The following is a 26,430-nucleotide window of genomic DNA, read 5'->3' on the forward strand; positions in this document are numbered from 1 at the left end:
CCGTCGCTCAGGCTCTTCGTCACGCGCCGCTTGCTGGCTCGCGGCCCCCAAGCTGCGTTGACCCGCGCAGGCCTAGGCGGTTGCGAACACCCGCCTCCTAGTCCCCACGCGCCGACTTCCGGTCTTTTTCTACATCTATTGGTCAACCTCTGTAACCATCGCGTCACGACCTTAAAGTGGATTAGTTGGCCTTGTGGTCAGTCATAATGACCCCTGACAAGGGGAGGCTTCATTGGCGCCATAAAGTGTCGATCACTTTGTCACAGGACGTCGCGTGGTACAATTGGCAGGCAATAGTACCATTCATCCCGCCCCCGTCTGAGGTGACGGGAAAGGGTTGGGGAATTTCCACTTCTGATTAAAATGACGGCTGAGGTGACGACCCGCAAGAATTAGTGAGATTTGGAGTAGAATTCACCCTCAGCTTGGTGAGGCTTAAACGTTAAGGATGCAAGAGGCACAGAGGTTACCAAGCTCCCACCTGTCGCTCTCCGCCAGACGCCGAGACTGCGGCCGGAGAGTTGCTGCACGGGGATTGGAGGAATGAAGCAATCAGTCTCATCTAGTCCCCACCTTCCTCGCAGTCTCTGGTTGGAGGAGCGGAGCGTCAGTCACTAGAGCGGTCGCCACCTCTGGGACAGGTGAGATTGTGTAACCTATCTGCCGCCTGCTCTTTGGGAGGGGGTAGGGGGCTGGGACACGCGAGGGGGCAGGGCGGTTCCTGCTTGGCGCCTCCAGCCTTTCCGAGTGGAGGAGCCCAGCGCCAGGAGCTGAGGGCACCAGGGGGGCTGCTTCGGATGGCCGCCCCGGGGCGACTCGGCCCGCCCGCGTGCCGGGACGTGGCTGGGCGCGGCGGTTCTGCAACCTACCGGCGGGATGGCCCCGCGGGGCCGCGTTGTCTTGCTGGAGGAAGGCGGCGGGCCTGAGGGCTGGACAGCGCCATGCCTCAGTACTGGGAACTGTCCCACGAAGGACGGTGGGAAGGCCGCTAACACCTCGGGGGAATCAGACCATAGGGCTGAAAGCGGTGGTTAACGGTGTATGCTCTGGAGCAGTTTCCAGTACTGGTGCCGCCACTTATTTACTGTGTGACCTACGAGCGTTTGGTGTTTAATCTGTGTGCCTTTCAGTTCGTTCGTTCATCTGTGAAATGGGGCTAATATGAGTACGTCCCTCATCGCGTTGTTGTTATGAATACATTAGCTAGCTAACAGAAGGCGCTTAGCAAAGTGCCAAACTTAAAGCCCCATTTTAGTTACTCTTCCTTCAGGAGTCTTCCACCTGCCCCTGGGTCCCGCCAACTAAACTAATTCTTGTCAGTTCTTGGTGATGCAAAACAAGCTAACTAAGGCGGGGGCTGGGTGGGGGTGGCAGAGGTATCCCCCCACCCCCACCCCACCCTAAGGATCTGTCTCTACTTCTGTTATCTCTATCCGTCTATCTCCTTTGTCAATGAAGAGGGGTTTTAAAATACTCAAGCTTCAAGTAATCCTATGATCAAAGATCACCAGAAGAAAGGCATTTGGTGAAGTTTGTATGGCAAATGCCCCTTGACCCAGAGAAAGTCTATATGACTTAGGTTGGCTCAAAGCAAAAGATCTGGCACATCTCCTCTCTTACAGCTCTAACAAAAGACTGTGTGTATCTTGATTGTGCAATTTTTAATATTTCACCTCCCTTGAAATTGGAATCTGATAATTCTATAAAGAATATAACAATTTTAAAAAAATGGATTCTGCCAAACATTTATTTAAAGAACATTTTGAAGATTATGAACATTTCATTGGCTTCGTAATTGCTAATTTTGGCATTTCACATGCAAAAGCGGGGGGAGTGTTTTCTATAAGCAGAATATATTAGGTGAATGATCTTTCTAGATAATAAGTTGTAGGAAATGGAAAGAACTCTTGTAGCTTTTCTACAAAACTGTTTTGATATAAATGCCATGTGTCCTGTCTTTAATTAGAATTTGTGGAACTTAATTAATTAACTGTTTCCTTGGTGCTGTTTAAATTTTCAAGGTATGTGTGACTAGGTCACAACACAAACTAATAGCACCAACGAAAGAAACCCAGCTCTGCCCAACCCACTTCAAAGCTGGATTATCCAGAATTGGTATGGATACATCCTTAGGCAAAAACAGGTATTGACTGGTACAACATTACAAAGGAACTGCTTGTCATTCCTACCATTAATACAAAAATAATTTCTGATGCAACTCCCTGAACTCATTAAATTCTTTGAAGAAATGTAATGAAACTCAAGAACAGAGAGAAAGGAAATCTATGCATTTTCCCCAATATATTTGAGAGAGAAACATACAATCTCTACTCACTGCCTAACAATCAACCCTGTATATAGCCAGGAAAATATGAGTAAGCAATAATCTTTGTTTCACCTGGATCTTTACCTGAGACACTTGTTGTCAGGAGTTTGACAACAATTGAGTAGTCACTTTAGGGTTTAGGAATACGAATCTCCTGGATTTTGGTGACTGCTATTATCGAGACTGTGTTAATTATGAACTTAATATTACTATATATACAGCATCGTCTGGTGTTTCAAAAGTGAAAAATAATTGAGAAATCATCACTATATCAAGTAATACATTAGGTGAATATATCAAATCACACTCAAAGTATTCAGTGTAAAATATCAGTAAGTTTAATATGAATTGTGGGTAACATTGGTTTTGATATATTGTTTCTTAAGATGATATTTACTACTAAATGAAAAAATACACTGATTTTTCAAGTGATAAATAAACAGCAAAATTCCTCTTTAAACCATATATATTTGGGGACGCCTGGATGCCTCAGTCAGTTGAGCATCTGACTTCGGCTCAGGTGATGATCTTGCAGGCCATGAGTTCAAGCCCCGTGTCAGGCTCTGTACTGATAGCTCAGAGCCTGGAGCCTGCTTCAGATTCTGTGTCTCCCTCTCTCTCTGCCCCTCCCCCACTCACACTCCTCTCTGTCTCTCAAAAATGAATAAATGTTTTTAAAAAATTTTAAGTATACATATTTGTTAGAAATGAGCATTGGAATAAAATGTTTTCCTCCAAAAAGCCAGTGGGAGTATTTATTAGATTGTAGCTGTAGTGCACTTCAAAGCATTCTTATCAACTTTTGACCATCTTTTAGACAGATGAGGAAAAGGCAAAAGGAGAAACTGTATATTCCAAGGATTTTTAAAACATCTGAGGTAATAAAAGTCTTCATTTCTTGTAAGAAATACGAGATTGACAAATGAAATTATAGATACAGGGACTTAAGCTATTTTAGCTATAGTTCTTTCACATGCAACTTGCATTCTGTCAAGACATTTATTTAATTTCTGTATGTCAGTGCATCGCAGTTCAGCCCATCTATAGAAGGAAAGAAGTAAACCAACAAATTTGTTGTACTTGGATGTTATGTCATTTAACCTTTATAATAAATTTATCAAGATTTCACCCATTTTATAGATAAGGAAGTTGAAACTCCAAAAATGTTAAGTAACTTACCCAAGCTTATAAGACCAATATATGGAAAGGCTAGGGTTTGAATTTATTTCTGCCTGATCTCAAAACCCATGCTCTTCCCACTATATCACATTGATCCCTTGGTACCCTCAAAGGCAGAGGAACTTCATCAATGTGATAAACTGATGTAATAATCCAACCATTATATCTTTCTTATAGACATGCTAATTAGCACCTTAAGTGGATTTATCCCTGACTGCCACCAAATTTAGTATCTTTCTCTTTTTAAATGGAAACATTTCATTTAAAACACCTTCTGTTTTTCCCAACTACATTGTTAATTTCTGAGACCATATAATTTTACATTAAGAAATCTGAATAGTTAATATATTCACATGGTTCAAATCTCAAAAAGAATTTTAAAAATACAATGAAAGGAGTCATTTTACTTTGCCCATTAAACACCAAGATCCTCTCTCATAAGCAAACCATTTTATTAGCTTTTAAATATGCTTCCAGAAATACAAATCAAAACCACACTCAGATATCACCTCACGCCAGTCAGAGTGGCCAAAATGAACAAATCAGGAGACTATAGATGCTGGAGAGGATATGGAGAAATGGGAACCCTCTTGTTCTGTCGGTGGGAATGCAAACTGGTGCAGCCACTCTGGAAAACAGTGTAGAGGTTCCTCAAAAAATTAAAAATAGACCTACCCTATGACCCAGCAGTAGCACTGCTAGGAATTTACCCAAGGGATACAGGAGTACTGATGCATAGGGGCACTTGCACCCCAATGTTTATAGCAGCACTCTCAACAATAGCCAAATTGTGGGAAGAGCCTAAATGTCCATCAACTGATGAATGGATAAAGAAATTGTGGTTTATGTACACAATGGAATACTATGTAGCAATGAGAAAGAATGAAATACGGCCCTTTGTAGCAACGTGGATGGAACTGGAGAGTGTGATGCTAAGTGAAATAAGCCATACAGAGAAAGACAGATACCATATGTTTTCACTCTTATGTGGATCCTGAGAAACTTAGCAGAAACCCATGGGGGAGGGGAAGGAAAAAAAAAAAAAAGAGGTTAGAGAGGGAGAGAGCCAAAGCATAAGAGACTCTTAAAAACTGAGAACAAACTGAGGGTTGATGGGGATTGGGAGGGTGATGGGTAGGTGATGGGTATTGAAGAGGGCATCTTTTGGGATGAGCACTGGGTGTTGTATGGAAACCAATTTGACAATAAATTTCATATATTAAAATAAAATAAAATCAGAAGGGAATAAAAATAAATAAATAAATAAATAAATAAATAAATAAATAAATAAATATTCTTCCAGAGGTGTTTACATATATAAGTAATTTCATATATATATCAATTTATTTTTTCCCTTTTAAACACAAATGACAGCTTATTACTATACATGCTTCTATATTTTGCTTTTCTCACCTGATTTATTCCAGAGATATTTCACGTTAGTCTATAAAGAGCTCTGTCATTTTTGTTTACTACTTCATAGTATTCTGTTTACATGATAATGTTGAATATTTAGATTGTTTACTTTTTTCCCCTTAACAGTGCTACAGATGTGTAACTTTCTAATCTGTCTGGCCTCCAGTAAGTGGTGGGCACAAATTAATTTAATTGAAAAGTTGTAAAATTGCAACTAGAGGGCTCCTGGGGGGCTCAGTCTGACTCTTGATTTCTGCTCAGACCATGATCCCAGGGTCGTGGGATTGAGCCCCCGCAAAGAGCATGGAGCCTGCTTGGGATTCTCTCTCTCCCTTGGCCTCTCTCTCTCTCTCTCTCTCTCTCTCTCTTTCTCAAAAATAAAATAAAATCAATAAAAATAAAAATAAATTGCAATTGGACTGAAGGCAACTACTTATTTGAGCTATAGTTGAATATAGCTGCAAGAGGGATGTCTAGTGACATCCAGGAAGTGGGCATATATTTTTTTAAATTTTAATGTTTATTTTTGAGAGAGAGAGAGAGAGAGAGAGAGAGAGACGGAACGTGATTAGGGGAGGGGCAAAGAGAGAGGGAGACACAGAATCCAAAGCAGGCTTCAGGCTCTGAGCTGTCAGCACAGAGCTGGATGCAAGGCCCAAACCCACAAACTGTGAGATCATGACCTGAGCCGAAGTCAGACATTCAACTGACTGAGCCACCCAGGCATCCCAAAACTAGGCATATTTTAAAAAATAAAGAGTTATGCCTGCATGCAGCTGGACTAACACACCACACAGCCTAAGAAAATTTACCAAATTATTCAGAAAGTTGCCTAGAATTTATTCTGTTACTGAGCCTACCCTTCCTAAAAAGGGACAATATAATATATATTCACACAAAAAGGCCTGCTTACCTCCTAAAAGTTCTGTCCTTACTGCCTGCCCAACAAGAATGAAGGCAGTAAATGATGTTGCTCCATTTGATTATACACCTTTCATGCCAGGGATTTTTTTTTTTCAAACTTCTAAAACTAATGAGTATATAAATACCTCTTGTGGTGGAATCATTCGGGTTCTCAACAAAGGAGAGATGATGGAACAATTAATATCCACCTTCTTCCTTGGGGCTCTGCTAGAACTCCTTAATCCTTGAATTGTTGGATAAAGGACAGCATGTCAAGGAGAATATGCATTAAGGTTATGGAGAAGAATTAGGTTTTGGTGGGAAGATCTCTGAGCCAGGAATCAGAAATACAAGTCTACTTCAATTGACTCGTATAGTGCTCTTAGACCTAGATAGTTTGTCCACTTGACCTTTAAAGGTATACTTTAAAGGTACATAACTTAAGAAGCATTTCATTACAAAATGTAGTCATCATTTCAAATCAAATACCATGCACGCATAGAAAAAATATGGTCATTTACATGTAAAACCAAGGTTAATAGTAATTATCTCTGGGTAATGGAATTATACAAAGATTTATAAATTCTTTTTCTTTTTTGAATGTTTGCATTTTACAGGCTTTTTTTTTTTTAGTTTTTCCATAGTTAACATGTTTTTTGTGTAATAAAAAATTAAATATTTAAATTAAATAAACCTATATCACATTGTGCAATGTTCTCATCTGTTCATTCAACCAACATTTATTCAACTCCTGCTATTTGCAGGGCACTGTGCCAAGTGCTTTAGAGAAAACATAAAAGAAAAAGAAGATTTAATGTATTTCCTTTCAACTGTGCTGATGCATATATACTTATTGACTGATGGTTAAGTAGATAAAATGCACATGGAATAATAGAGAACAGAAAGACATTCAAGACAGTATAACAAACTATTTTATAGTGTTGAGTAGATAGGAAGTAAAAGATAAATTAACATGGAGTAAGTTTATTTAGGAAAAAGCTTGATTATGACCATTTTGAGCTAGGATAATGACAGGGAAATAAAGGAGGTAGAGCATCCCAAATGGAAAGAAATGATGGGAATGATCACAAAGAAGTAAAAGTCTTCAAATTGTATGTCAGGATGGTAAAACGACTAACTTGCACCATACAGAGAACTCAAAATGGGGATTAAAGAGAAAGTCGGTTAAAGAAATCTTAAATACTGGACTCAGTGCTTTAAATTTGGTTCAATAGGCCACATACCATTGTTCTTGAAAAGCAAAGTTATCAAGATAAAAGTTAAGGGACGATTACAATTTTGTTTTATTTTGGCTGCATTGCATGGGTTTTGTCAGAACGAGGAAATGCTGGAGTCTGGGAAATGAGCAGTCTTGCTGTTGTGCTTAGTCCAGGTGTGAGATCATGAAGGCCTGGATCAGAGTAGTGACTGTCAGGTTAAGTAAAATGTACTATCAGTAATCGTAAAAAATCAGCATGACTTGGTGCCTGATAAATGTGGGGAGCAGTAGTATAAAAACAAAGTTACTCAAGAAAAATTGATACAAACGTTCTGAAGAGAAATGTGGCATTAGGTATCAAGATCTTTTCTTTACAGACACCTGGCTCAGTTGGTAGAGCATGCAACTCTTGGTATCAGTGAGTTCCAGGTGTATTCTGGACAGAGTTCACTAAACAAAAATTTTTTAAAAGATCCTTTTTTAAAAATTTTTTTTAATGTTTTTTAAAAATTTATTTTTGAGAAAGAGAGAGACAGAGCATGAGCAGGGGAGGGGCAGAGAGAGAGGGAGACACAGAATCCAAAGCAGGCTCCAGGCTCTGAGCTGTCAGCACAGAGCCCGACGTGGGGCTTGAACTCACGGACTATGAGATCATGACCTGAGCCGAAGTCAGACGCTTAACCAACTGAGCCACCCAGGCGCCCCAAAGATCCTTTCTTTAAGTTTTTATTTCCATCTATTAGAATGGCTAAAATCCAAATAACTGACAATACCAATTGTTGGTGAGGATGCAAAGCTAAAAGAACTCACTCACTGCTAGTAAGAATGAAAATGGTACAATCACTTTCAAAGAAAGTTTGGAAGTTTCTTACAAAGCTAAACGTAGTCTTGCCATGTAATCCATAGTTGCAATCCTGGGTATTTACCCACTGAGTGGAAAACCTATCCACATAAAATTCTGCATGTGAATGTTTATAGCAGTTTTATTCACAATCACCAAGATGTGGAAGCAACCAAGGTATCCTTTGATAAGTGAATGAATAAACAAACTGTGTTATCACCATACAATGGAAGATTGTTGAGTAATAAAAACAAATGAACTATCAAACTATGCAAAGACATAGATGAATTTTAAATACATATTGCTAGGCAAAAGAAGCCAGTCTAAAAAGGCTGCATACTGAATGAATCTATATGACATTCTGGAAAAGGCAAAACTGTGGAGATGGTAAACAGATCAATGACTGCCAGGGATTGGAGTGGGGGAAGGGTTGAACAGGTGAAGAACAGGGACTTTCAGATTGGTAACATTCTGTATGATACTGTATTTTGTACGGAATTATAATAGTGGATACATGACACTATGCATTTGTCAAAACTCATAGACTTCATAGTACAAAGAGTGAACTTTTTAATTTTTTTACTTTTATTTTAAATAGTCTCCATACCCAATGTGGGGCTTGAACTCATGACCCTGAGATCAAGAATCTTATGCTCTACCAACTGAGTCAGCCATGCACCCCAAGAGTGAACTTTAATGTATGAAAAAATGTTTTCATTTGTTTAGTAGGTCAGGATATGTTAGAATGGAATGCAGATGATGACAAAAATATATATAATTGTATTACAAATGTGTGAAACAACTTCAGTGAAGGGAGTGAAAGAAAAAGCAACTGACCTATGTAAGTTTGGAAAGCAGTTGTCACTCTAAAGGCAAAAGGAACAGCACATAAGCAATGTACAATAGTTGATTAAGGTATTTTCCCCTGGGGATGTGTGTTAACAAACATTTCTAAAACCATATATGTGTATTGGAATTGAACAATTATGTAAATGGCTGGCAGTTTCTGTTTCTCACTGTGGAGTGGGTGATTACAGATAAGCAAGGGGAGGAAGCTAGAATGATCTATGTGGTAATGGATTAGAGTTGGAGACATCAGAACTTCTAGTTAGTTTAATATAATTACAAGTGGATACATGTAGGAATATGTATAGGTATGTGCATATACACAAGTTAGTATACACACATATTTTTTCTTGGTCTGTCAGCACAGAGGACCTAGAAATGATATTCCAGTAGCAACATGCACACCTTGCACCCACATCTTGGCTTTTAATAACATTCTCCAATGAGAGGAACCAGACTCCTTGGAGAAATCTAGGACTGGGACTGAATCTGGGACTGGGACAGGAAATATACATGATGAACCTGGAACATCTTAGAGTGCCAGAAAGTAAGAAATTACTAAACATGCATGCGCGCACGCATGAGCGCACACACACACACACACACACACGCACACACACACACACAATAATGAGGGTATTTCAAAGAGAGAATAGGAGCTAACTGAAACAATTCCCAACGGCCAAAGCTGGAAAAATTTGAGCAAATAAATAATATTGAATTATAGCCCAAAGTATAAAATAAATGTCCTTGAGTCCATATGGGTAAATAAATGTTTGAATGAATAAATAAATAAATGGGACAATAGGTAAGTTTTCCATGCAGAAGAAATCCAAATTGATGTAGAAACTCTACCCTTGAGGAGGTGAAGCATTAGCTTCCCTCTCCTTACATTTGGGCTGTGCATAGTGATATCCTTCCAAAGAGTAAAATATGGAAATGGGAGAGGGACAAGTGACTTGATTGTGGAGAAACCTGACAAACACTACCTCAGGCAGGTTGTCAAGATTAACATCATCAGTGATAACTCCTGTTGATAGTGTATACCCTTGATACTACATGCAAAAGTCTGAGAAACTGTCATGGTCAAGGGGAACCTAAGGAGACATGATAACTAAATGTAGTGTAGTATCCTGGATGGAATACTGGAACAGGAAAAGGACATGAGATAAACCCAAAATAAACTTGAATAAATTATGGATCTTAGTAACTATGTATTAATTAGCTAATATTATATCAACGTTGGTTTATTAATTGCAACACATGTACCATACTAATATAAGATACTAAGATATTAGTATAGAGGAGATTGGAGACGGGCTATGTGGCAACTATACTGTCTTTCCAGCTTTTCTATAAATCTAACACTATTCTAAAATTTAATTTTTTTATTTTTATTTTTTCCAGTTTTGCTGAGATATAATTGATCTATAACATTGTATTAATTTAAGATATACAATATAATGATTCGATATACATATATATTGCAAAATGATTACCACAATAAATTTAGTTAACATACATTACCTCACATAGTTACAATTTTTTCTTCTTGTGTTGAGAACTTTTAAGATCTGCTCTCTTGTGAGCATTTTAAAAATTTTTTTATAATTTTTTTTAATGTTTATTTATTTTTGAGAGAGAGAGACAGAGCATGAGCAGGGCAGGGGAAGAGAGAGAGGGAGACACAGAATCCGAAGCAGGCTCCAGGCTCTGAGCTGCCAGCACAGAGCCCAACATGGGACTCAAACCCCTGAACCGTGAGATCATGACCTTAGCCGAAGTTGGACGCTTAACCAACTGAGCCACCCAGGCGCCCCTTTTTCAATTTTTTAAAATGGTTATTTTTGAGAGAGAGAGAGAGAGTGGGGGTTGGTACAGAGAGAGAGGGAGACACAGAATCGGAAGCAGGCTCTAGGCTCTGAGCTGTTGGCACAGAGCCCGACATGGGTCTTGAACTCACGAACTGCAAGATCATGACCTGAGTTGAAGTCAGCCGCTTAACCGACTGAGCCACCCAGGGGCCCCTCTTGTGAGCATTTTTAACATGCTTATTCCTTTGGACTTCTAGGAATTTTTGTTTATGAGTCTAGGAATTTATGTTTATGAGTTGGGTCACTTGTGTGGCTCAGTCAATAGATGGTATGACTCTTGATCTTGGGGTTGTGAGATCAAGCCCCATGTTGGATGTAGAGATCACTTGAAAATAAAATATTTTTTTGAATCTTTTTAAAAAATGCTTATTGGGGCACCTGGGTGGCTCAGTCGGTTGGGCGTCTTCTTCGGCTCAGGTCATGATCTCACGGTTGCTGGGTTCGGCCCCACGTCGGGCTCTGTGCTGACGGCTCGGAGCCTGGAGCCTGCTTCCGATTCTGTGTCTCCCTCTCCCTCTCTCTCTGCCCCTCCCCAACTCGTACTCTGTTTCTGTCTCCAAAATAAATAAATCTAAAAAAAAATTTTTTTAAATGCTTATTTATTTTTGAGAGAGAATGCACACACATGCGAGCAGGGGAAGAGCAGAGAAGGGGACAAAGGATACAAAGCGGGCTCCATACTGACAACAAAGAGCCCAATATGGGGCTCAAAATCACAAATTGTGAGATCATGACCTGAGCCGAAGTGGGACGCTTAACTGACTGAACCACCCAGGCACCCCGATCTTTTTTTTTTTTAGTAGGCATCTCACCCATTGTGGAGTCCAGTGTGGGGCTTGAACTCAGGATACTGAGATCAAGACCTGCTCTGAGATCAAGAGTCAGATGCTTAACTGACTGAACCACCCAGGTGCCCCCAAAAATCAAAATCTTAAAAAAAAAAAAAAAAGGTTTAATCAGACATAGGAACAAAATTATTGTATAGAAAAAAATGAAGTTCACAGGGGTGCCTGGGTGGCTCAGTCAGTTGAGTGTCAGACTTTGGCTTAGGTCATGATCTCAGGTTACTGGGTTTGAGTCCCGCATCTGGCTTTCTGCTGTCAGTGCAGAGCCTGATTCAGATCCTCTGTACCCCTCTCTCAATGCCCCTCCCTGACTCATGCTCTCTCAAAAATAAATAAACTTCAAAAAAAATTAAGTTCATATTATGTTAAATAAAAAATAAGGTTATAAGACAAGATGTATATATATTCTCAATACACTACAGTGAATAGAAAATGACATACCTCAAAATGACAAATATCAGGGGCACCTGACTGGCTTAGTTGGAACAGTATGTGACCCTTGATCTCAGGGTCATGAGTTTGAGCCCCATGTTGGGTATAGAGATTAAATTTAAAAAATTAAAATTAAAAAAAAAAAACAAATATCAGACAGATTATCTGTGGATGGTGGAATAGTGGGTTATTTTTATTTATTTATGTTTCCAATTTTTCTATAAGTAATGTATTACTCTGGTGATCAGAAAAAAAATAAAGGTTGTAAGAAAAATTCAATATAGGTGTAAAATCAGAGGATTCATCAAATTGGGATACTTATTGGCAACAAGGAACTGGGAACGAATTTTTAAAAGATGTTGAGTTGTAGCTTTGGTTTTCATTAAAAAAACATCACTCTGCAGAAAGGTCATGTTAGCAATGAAGATTAAGTCACTTTTCCACCAGGTGAATCCTTGGTGAATATATTTTGGGTACTGCCTCCACAGAAAGATACATACTTAAAATCTGAGTACTAGCAGCAATTCTGTGTGTTTTCCTCCACCCCTCGGGAGTAATTAAAAGGGAAGCCCAAGAATCACACTGATGAATAAGTATCAGCAAGTGTGTAGGCCCTCATCCCAGATACCTTGATCCGCAGTTGCACAAGCTCATTTGACAAGAACAGGCTACTAACAACCTGCAATCACAGATCCTTTGAAGAAACCCAGAAGCTTACCAAGTGCATTACAGTGAAGCCCCTACCTCTGCAATTCCACACATATGGGAAACCCGAGGCTGACTACTCCAAACACCTTGTTTCATATGTCCTCTTCTACACTGCAACTTGGGCAGCCACACCTACCTTCTCTAGAAGCTCTCCTTGGCAGGTACCCTGGCATTCTGCCACAGACTCTAGAAGGTTCCAGGACTGGTGAAAATTTAGAATCTCATTGTCTGAGCACTTTCCTGATAAGATAATAGTTATTTAGAAACCCCCACATCAAGACTCAGCTTATCTTCCAGGTCATGGTGGTCTGCCTCATAGTGAGTCAGTACTTTTGAATCAGAAGGGCCCTTGAGGAGTCCTCTAGGCTTCATACTACCTGTTTAATAAAGAAGAAACTGGAGAACTGTGTATTAGAGTCAATACCTCCTGGAAAAATCTCTAAGGGGACGTTTCCATCCATCACCTTCTGATGTTTCCTGTCAGAATCAGAAGTACATCATTGCATTGCTTACCAGAGTGAGAAGAGAGCAAGCCTGGGGTTCCTACTCGGAGAGCAATTTTGGCTTATAAGTGAGAACTGAGTCACTCTGAAGTCTGATCTTAGAGACTCTTTTGGAGTGTTTGAACTCACCTTCGTTAACCACACCACTTGCTCATCAAGGCAGGCCTATAAAGCAAGAGACGCAGCATGGCGTTCACCTGCAGGGCAGGTAACAGTGCCACCTCCCAGATGTTCTTCCCCAAGGAGGTGGCATGGTGTTTGCTGTGGCCCCAAGAGGACTATAGACAGTCTAGCTGAAACATGAGCCTAGTACAAGCTCACAGAAGCTCTAAGAAAAATTGTGGTCAAGACTCTACCCTGAAACTTTTTGCCTAGAAGGACCTCTTTAACTCTGGCATTGGCACCACTGGTGACAAAAGAGAAAAAAACAGCCAGGGTTGGACTGTTCCAGCTTAGATTTAGTAGATGAAAACTGTTTGTCATTTGAATAGGATTGCTTCACCCTTACAAGAGTTATGTAGGGCAAATGTCTGAGAAATGGGCAAGCCTGTCAATGGCCTCTGGGATTTGGTTAAAGCCCTAAACTGTCCTAGTGCCTCTGCCCTTAAGCTGGAAGGATTTTTAACCAAGATTGAGCCATAATAGTGTCCAAAGGAAGCAGCAATACTGTTCTATGTACTAGGGATTTCATAAGGATATTAGAATTCCTAGAGAATAACTGAAGGACTGTGAAATATATTTTTTAATTTTTTTTAGTTTATTTTGGGAGAGAGAGAGAACACATGATCAGGGGAGGAGCAGAGAGGAGAGAGAGAGAGAGAGAGAGAGAGAGAGAGAGAGAGAGAGAGAGAGAGAGAATGAGAATCTCAAGCAGGCTCCACACTGTCAGCAGGTAGCCGGACACGGGGCTCAAACCCATGAACTTTGAGATCATGACCTGAACTGAAATCAAGAGTCAGACACTTGGGAATGCAAGCTGGTGCAGCCACTCTGGAAAACAGTATGCAGGTTCCTCAAAAAACTAAAATAGAACTACCCCACGACCCAGCAATTGCACTACTAGGCATTTATCCAAGGGATACAGGTGTGCTATTTCAAAGGGACACATGCACCCCTATGTTTATAGCAGCACTATCAACAATAGCCAAAGTATGGAAAGAGCCCAAATGTCCATCAATGGATGAATGGATAAAGAAGATGTGGTATATCTGTATAACGGAGTATTACTCAGCAATCAAAAAGAATGAAATCTTGCCATTTGCAACTACATGGATGGAACTGGAGGGTATTATACTAAGTGAAATTAGAGAAAGACAAAAATCATATGACTTCACTCATATGAGGACTTTAAGAGACAAAACAGATGAACATAGGGAAGGGAAACAAAAACCATATAAAAATAAGAAGGGGGACAAAACAGAAGAGACTCATAAACATGGAGAACAAACTGAGGGTTACTGGAGGGGTTGTGGGAGGGGGGATGGACTAAATGGGCAAGGGGCACTAAGGAATCTACTCCTGAAATCATTGTTGCACTATATGCTAACTAATTTGGATGTAAATTTTAAAAAATAAAAAACAAAATTAAAAAAAAAAAAGAATCAGATCTTAACCGACTGAGCCACCCAAGCGCCCCAGGACTCAAATATTTTAAAACCCTCAAGAGCACTGGTGAGACCACTTTGCAGACCCTGATCATCTCATGCCCAACAATTATTCTCACAAGTTCCCTGTTGTCCTCTCATATGCCATTAGCAGGATTGTAAATTGATAACATCTTTAGGAAATCAGTTTGGAGTTGCCTTCAAATTTTTAAATGCACATACCCTTTAATCTAGCAAAATCCACTTCCAATTCTGGGAGAATTGGAGACACTCACACATGAGCTCAGAAATATGTGTGTGAAGATGTTCACAGAAACCTTACATTTGTCCATCAATAAGTGGTTAAATAAGTAGAGGAACAGCTATAAAATGCTAACCATCATCTGAGCTTTTAGCAGGTCATCTTTTTTTTTTTTTTCCTGGTAGAGGGTCTTGCCTTGATGCTGATGGCTCCTAACTGATCAACATGGTGGTTGCTGAAGGTTCAGGCAGTTGTGGCCATTTCTTAAAACAAGACAACAATGAATTTTTTCTCATCGAAGGACTTTCCTTTCTGTGAACGATTTTTCTGTAGCATGCGATGTTGCTTGACAACATTTTACTCACAGTAGAGCTTTTTTAAAAATTGGAGTTAGTCCTGGGTGTCTGCCTGGCTCAGTTGATAGAGCATGCGACTCTGGATCTCAAGGTTGAGAGTTCGAGCCCCATGCTGGGTGCGGAGATTACTAAAAATTAAAATCTTTTTGGGGGGCACCTGGGTGGCTCAGTTAACCATTTGACTTCGGCTCAGGTCATAATCTCGTGGTTCATAGGTTCAAGCCCCATGTCGGGGTCTGTGCTGACAGCTCGGATCCTGGAGCCTCCTTCGGATTCTGTCTCCCTCTCCCTCTGCCCCTTCCCCACTGATGCGCTGTCTCTCTCTGTCTCTCTCGCTCTCAAAAACAAACATAGAAATGTTTTAAAATAAAATAAAATAAAATCTTTTTAAAATGCTTATTTATTTATTATGAGAGAGCACCTGAGCCAGGGAGAGAGGCAGAGAGAGAGGAAAGAGAATCCCAAGCAGGCTCCACGCTGTCAGCACCGAGCCCAGTGAGGGACTTGATCCCATGATCTGCAAGATCATGACTTGAGCTGAAATCGAGTCAGATCCGATGTTGACCCAACCAACTGAGCCACCCAGGTGCCCCAAAAATTAAATCTTAAAAAAAAATTGGAGTCAATGCTTTCAAGCCCTGCTGCTGCTTTATCAACTAAGTTTATGTAATATTCTAAATCCTTTATTGTCATTTCAACAATCTTCACAGCATCTTCACTGGGAGTAGATTGCATTTTAAGAAATTATTTTCTTTGCTCATCCAGAGGAAGCAAGTTCTCATCCATTAAGGTTTTATCATGAAATTGTGGCAGTTCAGTCATATTTTCAGGCTTCACTTCTAACTCTATTTTTCTTGCTATTGCCATCACGTCTGCAGTTACATCCTCCATTGAAGTCTGGAATCCCTCAAGGTCGTCTATGAGGGTTAGAATCAACTTCTTCCAAATTCCTGTTAATGTTGGCGGTTTGAATCCCGAATGTTCTTTTTTTTAAAGTTTATTTATTTATTTTGAGAGAGAGAAAAAGAGCACTGATGCACATGGGGGCTGGGCAGAGAGAGAGGAGAGAGAGAATCCCAAGCAGGCTGTCAGCACAGAGTCTGACCCAAGGCTCAATCTCACAAACTGTGAGATCATGACCTGAGCTGAAATGAAGAGTTGGACCCTTGACTGAGCCATCCAAGTGCCCTTGAATCCCGAATGTTCTTAATGGCATCTAGAATGTGAATCCTTTACAGAAGGTTTTCAATTTACTTTGCCTATCTTGATTTTCAACATGCCTTCCTCAGTAAGCTTAATTGTTTCTAGCTTTTGATTTAAAGTGAGAGACGTGCAGGGACACCTGGGTGGTTCAGTCAGTTAAGCACATCCAACTTCGGCTCAGGTCATGATCTCACTGTTCGTGGGTTCGAGCCCCGCCTCGGGCTCTGTGCTGACAGCTCAGAGCCTGGAGCCTGCTTCAGATTCTGTGTCTCCCTCTCTCTCTGCCCTTCCCCTGTTCGCGTTCTGTTTCTCTCTCTCTCTCAAAAATAAATAAACATTTAAAAAAATTTAAAGTAAGAGACATGCAAGGGAACCTAGGTGGCTCAGTCAGTTGAGCATCTGACTCCTGATTTCACCTCAGGTCATGATCTCATGGTTTGTGAGACTGAGCCTGGCGTTGGGCTCTGTGCTGAGTGAGGAGCCTGCTTGGGATTCTCTCTTGCTGCCTCTCCCCTGCTTGCACATGCGCTCTCTCTCTCAAAATAAATATTTAAACATTTTTAAAAAGTCCTTAATGAAGAAGTAAAAATTAATTTTATTAATTAAATCTCAGCCTTTCATTACATGTATTTTAATATTCTATTTGAGGAAATGAGAAGTATACATAGAGCACTTCTGCTGAACATCGGTTGTCTCCAGGGAAAACACTCATGCAACTATTTTTGTTGTAAGCTGAACTAACCATTTTTTCATGGAACATCATTTTTACTTTAAAGTATGACTGACATAAATTTTGGTAATTCAGACTGGTGTATTTGGCAGACATTTTCTGGAGCCTGCCATTTGAAGGAAAACAGCTGACAGTATATTGTTTCCAAATATAAAATTCAAGTTTTGGGGCATAAATGCGGATTTTGGAAAGTTGCATCCACTGTCATTGGTTGACAGTTTCCCAAAACTTAAAGACTTTTTTGGTGAGATAGGAGATGATATTGCAAAATGTATTTTCTGATATTATTTTGACATTATATAATAAAATGTGTCAGTATTTGCAAGAGCTGCATAACTCAGTGAACTGTATTTCCCAAATGACCAATACATGATGTTATAAAACCGTGAATGAATAAAACAACATTCAAAGCTAGGCTAGTGGATTTTAATGTAACAGAGTATGAAAATTTTATAGTTATGATTTCAACCTTTAGAAAACTAACAGTTGTTGAATTTCCATGTGGTATTAAAGATAATAACTGCAATTATCTGAAAAAAAACATTAAAATATTCCTCCCTTTCCAACTACATATCCATGTGAGTCCAGATTTTCTTCATATTCTTCAACCAAAATACTAATTGCAGTTGACTGAATTTTGAAGTTGATAGGATGGACAATCCATCCGTCTTTTATTAAGTCACACATTAAAAATTAACTCTTACTAAATTTTTCTTCAAAAAATAGATTTTTTTCATAAAAATATGTTACTTATGTTCACATTTATGAATTAAACTTATAGAGTTTTGTAAATTCCTGTTTTAATTTCCAATACACTAAACACTAATAGATAAAACCCACATGTATAAACAAGAGCTCAGGATGCTCTATAAACAAGGGCTCCGTCGGTTGAGCATCCAACTCTTGATTTCAGCTCAGGTCATGATCCCAGGGTCATGGGATCGAGACCCGGGTCGGGCTCCACGCTGAATGTGGAGCCTGCTTAAGATTCTCTTTCTCCCTCTCTCTCTGCCCCCTCCCCTGCTCACACACTCTCTCTCTTAAAAAAAAAAAAAAAAGTACAATCAATATTATAAACATTAAAAAAAAATAAAGAAACAAGAGCTCTTTGGGTCTTTAATAATAAATAAAAGAACTGTAGGTCTTTAATAATTTTTAAGAGTGTACAGGGGTTATGAAACCAGAAAGTTTCAGGACTGCTGCAGTACTATATAGCAGTTGCAGTGGAGGCAGAAGGATGGAGGAGATGATCTATGAAGTCTCTGATGGGTTTTCAGTCTTTCCTTACTCAGCCAACTCTTGTCTTTAACTCAGCAGTCAAAGCTTGGGAGCAAGAGCTCTGAATGTGCTCTGGGCATCTCTGATGTGAATCTATGAAAGGGAAAAGATACTCCTTTCCCTGCTTCTCTCTCTTTCTAAGTCTCCAGATAAAACTTTGTCTGCATAGGGTGAAGAGAGAGACTAGATAGGGCAGACGACAGGGACCTTCCCAGCCATGAGGAGTTCATTTAGAAAACCTGAAGTTAAATGGTAGGGACAAGCTGTAAGGGGCCACAACTGGTCCACTTGGGCTCAATAGCAGGAACTGGGAGGAGCCAGGGACATCTCCTAGAACAGTGATACTTGTATTTCCTTCCTCCTGTGCTGGCCCATTTCTTAAAATGACCTAAGCCCTTCAATGAGTTTTAAGAACCAACAATTCTTCCAGGCCGCAGCCCCATATGGTTAATTAGAATAGACAAATATGGACAGGGCGCGTGGGTGGCTCAGTCGGTTAAGCGTCCGACTTCAGCTCAGGTCACGATCTCGCGGTCTGTGAGTTTGAGCCTCGCGTCGGGCTCTGGGCTGACAGCTCAGAGCTTGGAGCCTGCTTCCGATTCTGTGTCTCCCTCTCTCTCTTCCCCTCCCCCATTCATGCTCTGTCTCTCTCTGTCTCAAAAATAAATAAACGTTAAAAAAATTTTTTTTAAAAGAATAGACAAATATGGAAAGAAATTAAACTTAAAGAGAAAAAAATGTAAAGCAGCATAATAACAACTACTTTGCCACGTATGTCACTTTCCACCTCCACATCCACCCGCACCTCTCCCTTGCTCTCCTACCATCCATCCCTTCCCCTTGGCCTGACAGCTGTCCTTCCTTAGGCTATTACTGATTCATTAGGGATTTAGTCACTAGGATGGGGAATTTAGGGGTAAGGTGTTTCACCGTAATTTGAGTCCCCTCTATGCTGTTTACTGGCTGTGTGATCAAGCAGGTAACTCTCCTCTGAACCCTCAGTTCTGCATCTTTAAGAGGAGATGATCTTCCAGCTCTATGATCCTGTGGTTATTAATAAAGAGAAGATAGGTCAGGCTGGAGCTAAGGACTCTGACATTAATATATTATCATTGAGAAGAGCAGAGGATCTAGAAAGAGAGCACAGCTCTAGTTTGCATCATTATACATTTTCCCCTTTGGACACGGATATATTCACAGGAGATGAACAAACACAGGTCTCTAAAAACAACCTGGAGAGGTCTCCCAAGACTGTGGTTCTTCCCTTGGGTTCACTTAACTGTTAGGTTCCTGGAGTCGGTATTGGAGAATTCCCCCAGTTCTTGCCCAGCCTTGGTAATTCCTTTGGTCTTGGAGGCCCTAGAGGTTTTCAGCCTCCCTGTTGTGACCCTGCTAACTAGATACCAGGCTCTGGCCCCTACCATTCTTTTTATTATTTTTTTTATTTTTAATGTTTATTTATTTTTGAGAGAGACACAGAGCGTGAGCAGAGGAGGGGTAGAGGGTGAGGGAGACACAAAATTCAAAGCAGGCTCCAGGCTCTGAGCTGTCAGCACAGAGCCCTACGTAGGGCTCAAACTCATGAACCACGAGATCATGACCTCAGCCAAAGTCAGATGCTTAACCAATTGAGGCACCCAGGCACCCTTCTTTTTACTTTTTTAAATAGATTTATTGAAATATAATTTACAGACCACATAATTTTGTGGCTCTTATTGTATTCACAGAGTTGTACAACCATCACATCTATTCTGGAACATTTTCATCAGCCCTAAAAATAAGTCCTATACTCCTTAGCCATTACCTTTAACCTCCCCACCCCTTCCCTCCCAGGTGCCAAACCTTTGGCAACCAATAGTCTAATTTCTATCTTTATAGATTTGCCTATTCTGGATAGTTAACATAAATGGAATCATACAACATGTAGTCCTTTGTGACTAGTTTCTTTCACTTAGAATGATGTTTTCAAAGTTCATCAATGTTGTAGCGTGTATCAGTGTTTCATTACATTTTATTGCTGAATTATATTCCACTGTATGGATATAACACATTTTGTTTATTCATCACTTTGCGTTGTTGAGTCATCAGAGTTGTTTTCACCTTTTGACTATTGTGAATAATGCTGCTATGAACATTGGTACAAAGTATCTGTTTGCGTCCCTGCTTTTAAATCTTTTGGGTATATATCTAGGAGTGGGATTGCTAGATCATATGATGATTCTATATTTAACTTTTAGAAGGACACAAACTATTTTCAGGGCTGCTGCATCATTTTACATTCCCACCAGTGATGTGTGAGGGTTCCAACTTCTCTGCATCCTCACCGATACTTGTTATTTATAGCCATCCTAATGTGTGTGAACAGTATCTCATTGTGATTTTGATTTATATTTTCCTAATGGCTAATGATGTTGAGCATCTTTTCATGTGCTTATTGTCCATTTGTCTATCTTCTTTATTTTTTCAGTTTACTTATTTATTTTTATATATGTTTATTCATTTTTGAGAGAGAACGCAAGCAGAGGAGGGGCAGAGAGACATGGGGACAGAGGATCTGAAGCAGGATCTGTGCTGACAGCCGCCAGCCAATGTGGGGCTTGAACTCAGGAACTATGAGATCATTACCTGAGGCGAAGTCAGACACTCAACTGACTGAGTCACCCAGGCACCCCTAGTTTGTTTGTTTGTTTGTTTGTTTGTTTGTTTTTAAGTAATCTCTATACCCAACATGGGGTCAAACTCATGACCACAAAGTCGAATGATCCCACTCTTCTGACTAAGCCAGCCAGGTCCTCCCATTATTATATATTCTTTAGATAAATGTTTATTTGGAGGCCTTGTCTATTTTTTTTTTTTTTTTGGTAAGTGCTTCACCTAATGTGGGGCTCAAACTCACCACCCTAAGATCAAAAGTCGCATGATCCACTGATTAAGCCAGCCAGATGCCCCTTCCTTTGTTTTTGTTTTTGTTTTATTTTGGGTTTTTTTTTTTTTTAGAGAGAGAGCATGCGCCAGTGAAGGAGAGAAAGAGAATCCTAAGCAGGCTCCATGCTCAGTATGGAACCTTACACAGGGCTCAATCCCATGACCCTGGGATCATGACCTGAGCCGAAATCAAGAGTCCGACACTCAACCACCGAGCCTCCCCAGGTGCCCCTTCCCTTGCCTATTTTTAAATTGAGTTATTTGTCTTCTTGTTATTGAGTTGTAAGAGTTCTTAATATATTCTAGATACAAGTCCCTTATCAGATGTATAATTACATGTATTTTCTCCCATTCTGCTGGTTGTTTTCACTTTCTAGATAGTGCCATTTGGAGGATAGAAGTTTTAAAATTTTTATGAGGTCTAATTTATTTTTTTATTTTGTTCCTTGTGCTTTGGTATCATTCTAAGAAACCATTGCCAAGTCCAAGGTCATGAGGATTAAGGCTTATTTTCTTCTAAGAAGAGATGGTTTTAGCTCTTATATTTAAGTTTTTGATGCATTTTGAGTTAGTTATTGCATATGGTATGAGGCAGGCGTCCAACTTCTTTATTTTGCATGGAGATATTCAGTTTTCTCAGAACCATTTGTTGAAAAGACTATTTTTTTCACCATTGAGTTGTCTTGGCATTCTCATCAAAAATCGATTGACCGTAAGTGTGAGTATGTGTTCCTAGACTGTCAATCCTGTATGTATTTCCTTATGCAAGTACCACACTGTCTTGATTATAGGAGCTTTGAAGTAATTTTGAAAATCAGAGGTTGTGAGTCCTACAACTTGGTTCTTCATTTTCAAGATTGTTTTGGCTGTTCTAGGTTGGCCTCTACTATTCTTACCCAAAGGGACAAGGCCTCATCTATATTGCTTCTTTCAAAGTATTCATTATGTAGCCTACCACACTGACCCTCATCTTTTCCAACCTCACCTTCCCCTGTTCTCTCCCTCACTCCTCCACTCTAGCTCTGTGGGCCTTCTCAAACATTCTGAAGCTCTTCCTGCCTGAGGGCCTTTACACTGATATTACCTTGGCCAAAAAATGCTTTCTTTCCCTCCACTCCCTCTCCCCTATTCCCAAGGCTGACTTCTTGTCATTCAGGTCTCTGCTCAAATGTTATCTTCTCAGAGAGGCCCTTACTAACCCCCAATCTAAGACAGTCACTCGCCAAACTCTCCCTCTTTATTATGTTATCTTGTATTATTGTACTTACCACTGTCTGAAATAGTCTTACATATATATCATTGTATTTATTTATTTGCTGCCTCCCCCTACTAGAATGGAAGGTCCAGGAAAGCAGAGATCTTATTTCACATTGAATTCCTACACCTAGTGATACAATAGACTACATTGCCTGGCATATAATAGACATTTAATATATATGTATTTGTTGAAGGAATTTGTTGTCAACTCCTGGACAGCTCCTATAGTGGAATTCAGCACCAGGAAAAGAGGTAAGAAGCAGTGAACTGGCCTCACACCAGGATTATTTTCCTTGTACTCACCTTCTTTTCTCATTTTCGACCAGTCGGCAGTTCCTCCCTTATTCAAAGTTTTCTCCTAATCCTCCTCCTAATATCGGTCTACATTTGAGAAGTAGATACAGACACATTCTTGCCTTCCCCAATGTCTCCTCTTGATTGCTCTTAGGAAAAATGACCTAAGATGTCTCTGACCACAGTATATATGGACAAGTACATACTCTGGTCCATTTGCAAAGACAGAAATCTAGAGTGTTGGGAAACATGAGGTCCTGGACAAGGGGACAGAAGGACACAGAACCTCAGGGAAAATCAGAACCTCAGGCCAAGAGCCCAAGGAATTCACATTATAACAACCTAATACCCACAAAAGTGTGAAAGTCATTGTCCCACAGCTACAGACTACAGAAGAGAGGATCTATGTTACTGATATGGAGAGATTTTCCCTGGGGCTAGGGAGGCTCTAATAACCCTCCATACAGCCCTGAGTTTTTCATCTAAACATCTTAAAAATGTTATAGGCATCAATTAACCCTTATAGCACCCTAGAATCAGGAATGTGGCCCGATTTTACTGACAGAAAACTGAAGACTGTGGGTTAGAGCCAGGAAAGGAATGTTTCAGGCTCACATGGCCTGGACTGAGCAAGCTAAGGGCTACATCTGAAGCCAGAGCTCACCTCATAGTCTTCCCCTTATGAAAGTGGTTCCCAATCTGAGGACTGTAGGACACTTAAATTCATGTCTCTGTTTACCATGTCTTGGCTGCAGACAGATGATAATTTAGTTGGTTCCTTGTCATGCAGGTGCCAGCTTAAAGATCACCTACTCAGAGAGGCCTCCCTTGAGCATCCATCTCTAGTAAACTTCTCCCAGTCCCTATCATATTACTGATTTTCTTCAGTGTACTTGTCATTATCCCAGATAATGTTATTTTTTGTTTGTTATTTCTGGCTTTCAGTACAAACTCCATGATGTTAGAAATTTTATCTGACAAGACATTGCTGATGTTCAATAAGTATTTGTTGAATGTTTAAATAAGTCTAAGTAAAGATGTTTTCAACATTATGTAGATGCTGCTGAAATGAGTAAAATACATAACTATCTAAGTTTAAATTATACTTTTGGTATATATTTCTCTCAATCAATAGGTACTCAGGCTGTAATGTTAGGAGCCTTTTTAAAAAAAACATTTAGAAGAGCCAGGCACCTGTGTGGTTCAGTCATTATACATCTCACTTTGACTCAGGTCATGATCTCACCGTTAGTGAGTTCAAGTCCCACATGGGTGAACTCAAGCCCCACCAGGTGAGACCCACTTCTCTCTCTCTCTCTCTCTCTCTCTCTCTCTCTCTCTCTCCCTCCCTCCCTCCCTCCCTCCCTCCCTCTCCCTCTCTCTCTCTCTCCCCCTCACTCACTTGGGTACTCTTGCTCTCTCAAAAATAAAAAAATAAAAAAACAACATCTTTAAAAAAAAAAAGGCACTAAAAAGAGCCTTCAAAATTTCCACTTCTGGGGCACCTGGCTGGTTCATGGTGGAATGTGCAACTCTTGATCTTGGGGTTGTGAGTTTGAGCCCCAAATTGGGGGGAGAATTTACTTAAAAATAAAACATTATAGAAAAAAGAATTTCCACTTCTGGCCTTGTATAGATTAAACTTTTTGAATAGCCTTCCTGACTAAAACAACTAAAATGCTAGATGCTAGATTAAATATAATTTTTAACTTTAAAATTCACAGATGAACTGACATACACAAGTGCTCTTTCTATCATTACTCTTTAATTTCATTCCTAGGTATATACTCTGAAGAAATTCTTGTACTTGCAGAAGACATTTTATATACTCTCTTGTATATATGATACCTTTTTCAGATTATAAGGCTATTCATTCTATGCAGATTACAAAAAGAATGAGGTAGATAAAGGATGTATGTACCAACAGGGGAACATATTCAACTCACATTAAGTGACAAACATGTAGAACTCAAGAGTATAATCCCATTTTAATAAAAATATTAATGTGTCCCTTGAAATAAATCTGAACAATATACACTAAAATGTGAACACTGGTTATCACTGGCATGGTTTTCATTTCAAAATTATATGTGTCTTTGATGTTTTGATATTTTCAATAACCTCATTTACTTTTGTGGTCAAAAATCAGTAAAGTTTTTTTTTTTTTATGTATAGAAAACTGTTTTAAATAGAGAAATTATTTTTCTGGAAAGTTTTCTTTCTCCTTTTACAAAATGAAGAAAGTTTGCTGAAGACCCCCAATTCTGTAAAGAAGAATTTGTAAGGGCAGAAAGTTTAAAATAGGAAGGGCTTCCAGGTCCCTTTAATGGGATAGAGAGTGAATAGGGCCTAGTCAGTCACCAGGGCTTACCAGCAGACCTGCTTGTTCCCTGCCACTCTCTACCTCCTGCTCAGGAGGGCAATACAAGTCTTGGCCAGCTGCCCTCCAGTCCTGCCCCATTGTTCCCAGACGACTGAACATCTGGCTGTTAAGCCAAAAACCAACAATGTCCTAACTTCCTGAGTAAACACCTGTGAACGAAGAGAAGACATAGTTGAGTCAGAGCACTTGCTCAGGGGCACAGTAGGGCAAAGAACAAGGCAAAGGAGTTGGTAGGGGATAAGGAAAAATTGGATCTTATTCTGGGCTTGCCACTGAATTGCCCTTTCTCCCTCTGGCCTCTAGAATTTTCCATTGCAAATGGTGGGGCTTCTTGCACTCTAGAGCTTGGAAAAGCATGGATAGAAGGGGGTTCTAGGACCCCAGAAATTCAGCTTATCACAGGGGAAAAACACCAGGCTTTTGCACATGCCGCACCCTCGGCCTAGAACATGTCCCTCCATCTTATCCTGCACAGTGTTTATTCATTCTTCAAATTTCAAGTTATGCACCCCTTCCTTTTCTCCAACTCCCACCACCCCACCTTCGCCACCCTCCAAAAAGGGCTTAGAGGCCTCTCTGCTCCCACAGCTGGTGCTTCCCTTAGCCACCTCTATCCCACTCTCCAACAATTGCCTGTTGGTTTTTCCCAGTGGAATTTAAACTGATGAAGTTAGGGACCATGATTATCTTACCCTGTCTCTCTAGTATCTAAATACTCCTTAAGTACAGTATTCATAAAATGTTTTCATAAGTGGAGGAATAAAAATTGAACGAATGGCAAAGTGGGCAAGTGACAGAATCCCTCCACTTGTCTGGAGTGAGGTTCTCAGCAGCCTAAGGAAGTGGCCTCCAGGGCGAAGGAAAGCAGCAGGGACATTTATCTTCCCTTCATCTCCTCCCCAGTTCCCTACATTCTTTCATCATCTTACCCCTTCCTCCCACCAACCCCCGACCCCCCCCCCACCCCCCCATCTCTACATCTAATTTGGTGTGAGCTTCAGCTCCCTCTACTGGCCAGACTTCAGTGCCGCAGGGAGCCAAGCCCAGGTACCCTGGCTTATTTCATT

At 40.1% G+C, this 26,430-nt stretch overlaps 1 protein-coding gene and 1 long non-coding RNA gene across 3 annotated transcripts in view; one reads left to right on the forward strand and one right to left on the reverse strand.

Annotated features, from left to right (window-relative positions):
* Positions 1-25,164, forward strand: LOC131514557 (uncharacterized). Its single transcript, XR_009263120.1, has 2 exons — positions 1-641; positions 22,881-25,164. It is a non-coding gene; the product is annotated as an uncharacterized LOC131514557 (long non-coding RNA).
* Positions 24,944-26,430, reverse strand: part of SLC4A9 (solute carrier family 4 member 9) — a 13,531-nt gene continuing 12,044 nt past the window's right edge. For both annotated transcript variants that reach the window (XM_058734609.1, XM_058734591.1), the window contains one exon: positions 24,944-25,512. The gene's annotated coding sequence lies outside the window, so the exon portion shown is untranslated. The remainder of the gene's footprint in view (positions 25,513-26,430) is intronic.

This window comes from Neofelis nebulosa, chromosome 1, assembly GCF_028018385.1.
Source record: "Neofelis nebulosa isolate mNeoNeb1 chromosome 1, mNeoNeb1.pri, whole genome shotgun sequence".
Taxonomy (NCBI): domain Eukaryota; kingdom Metazoa; phylum Chordata; class Mammalia; order Carnivora; family Felidae; genus Neofelis; species Neofelis nebulosa.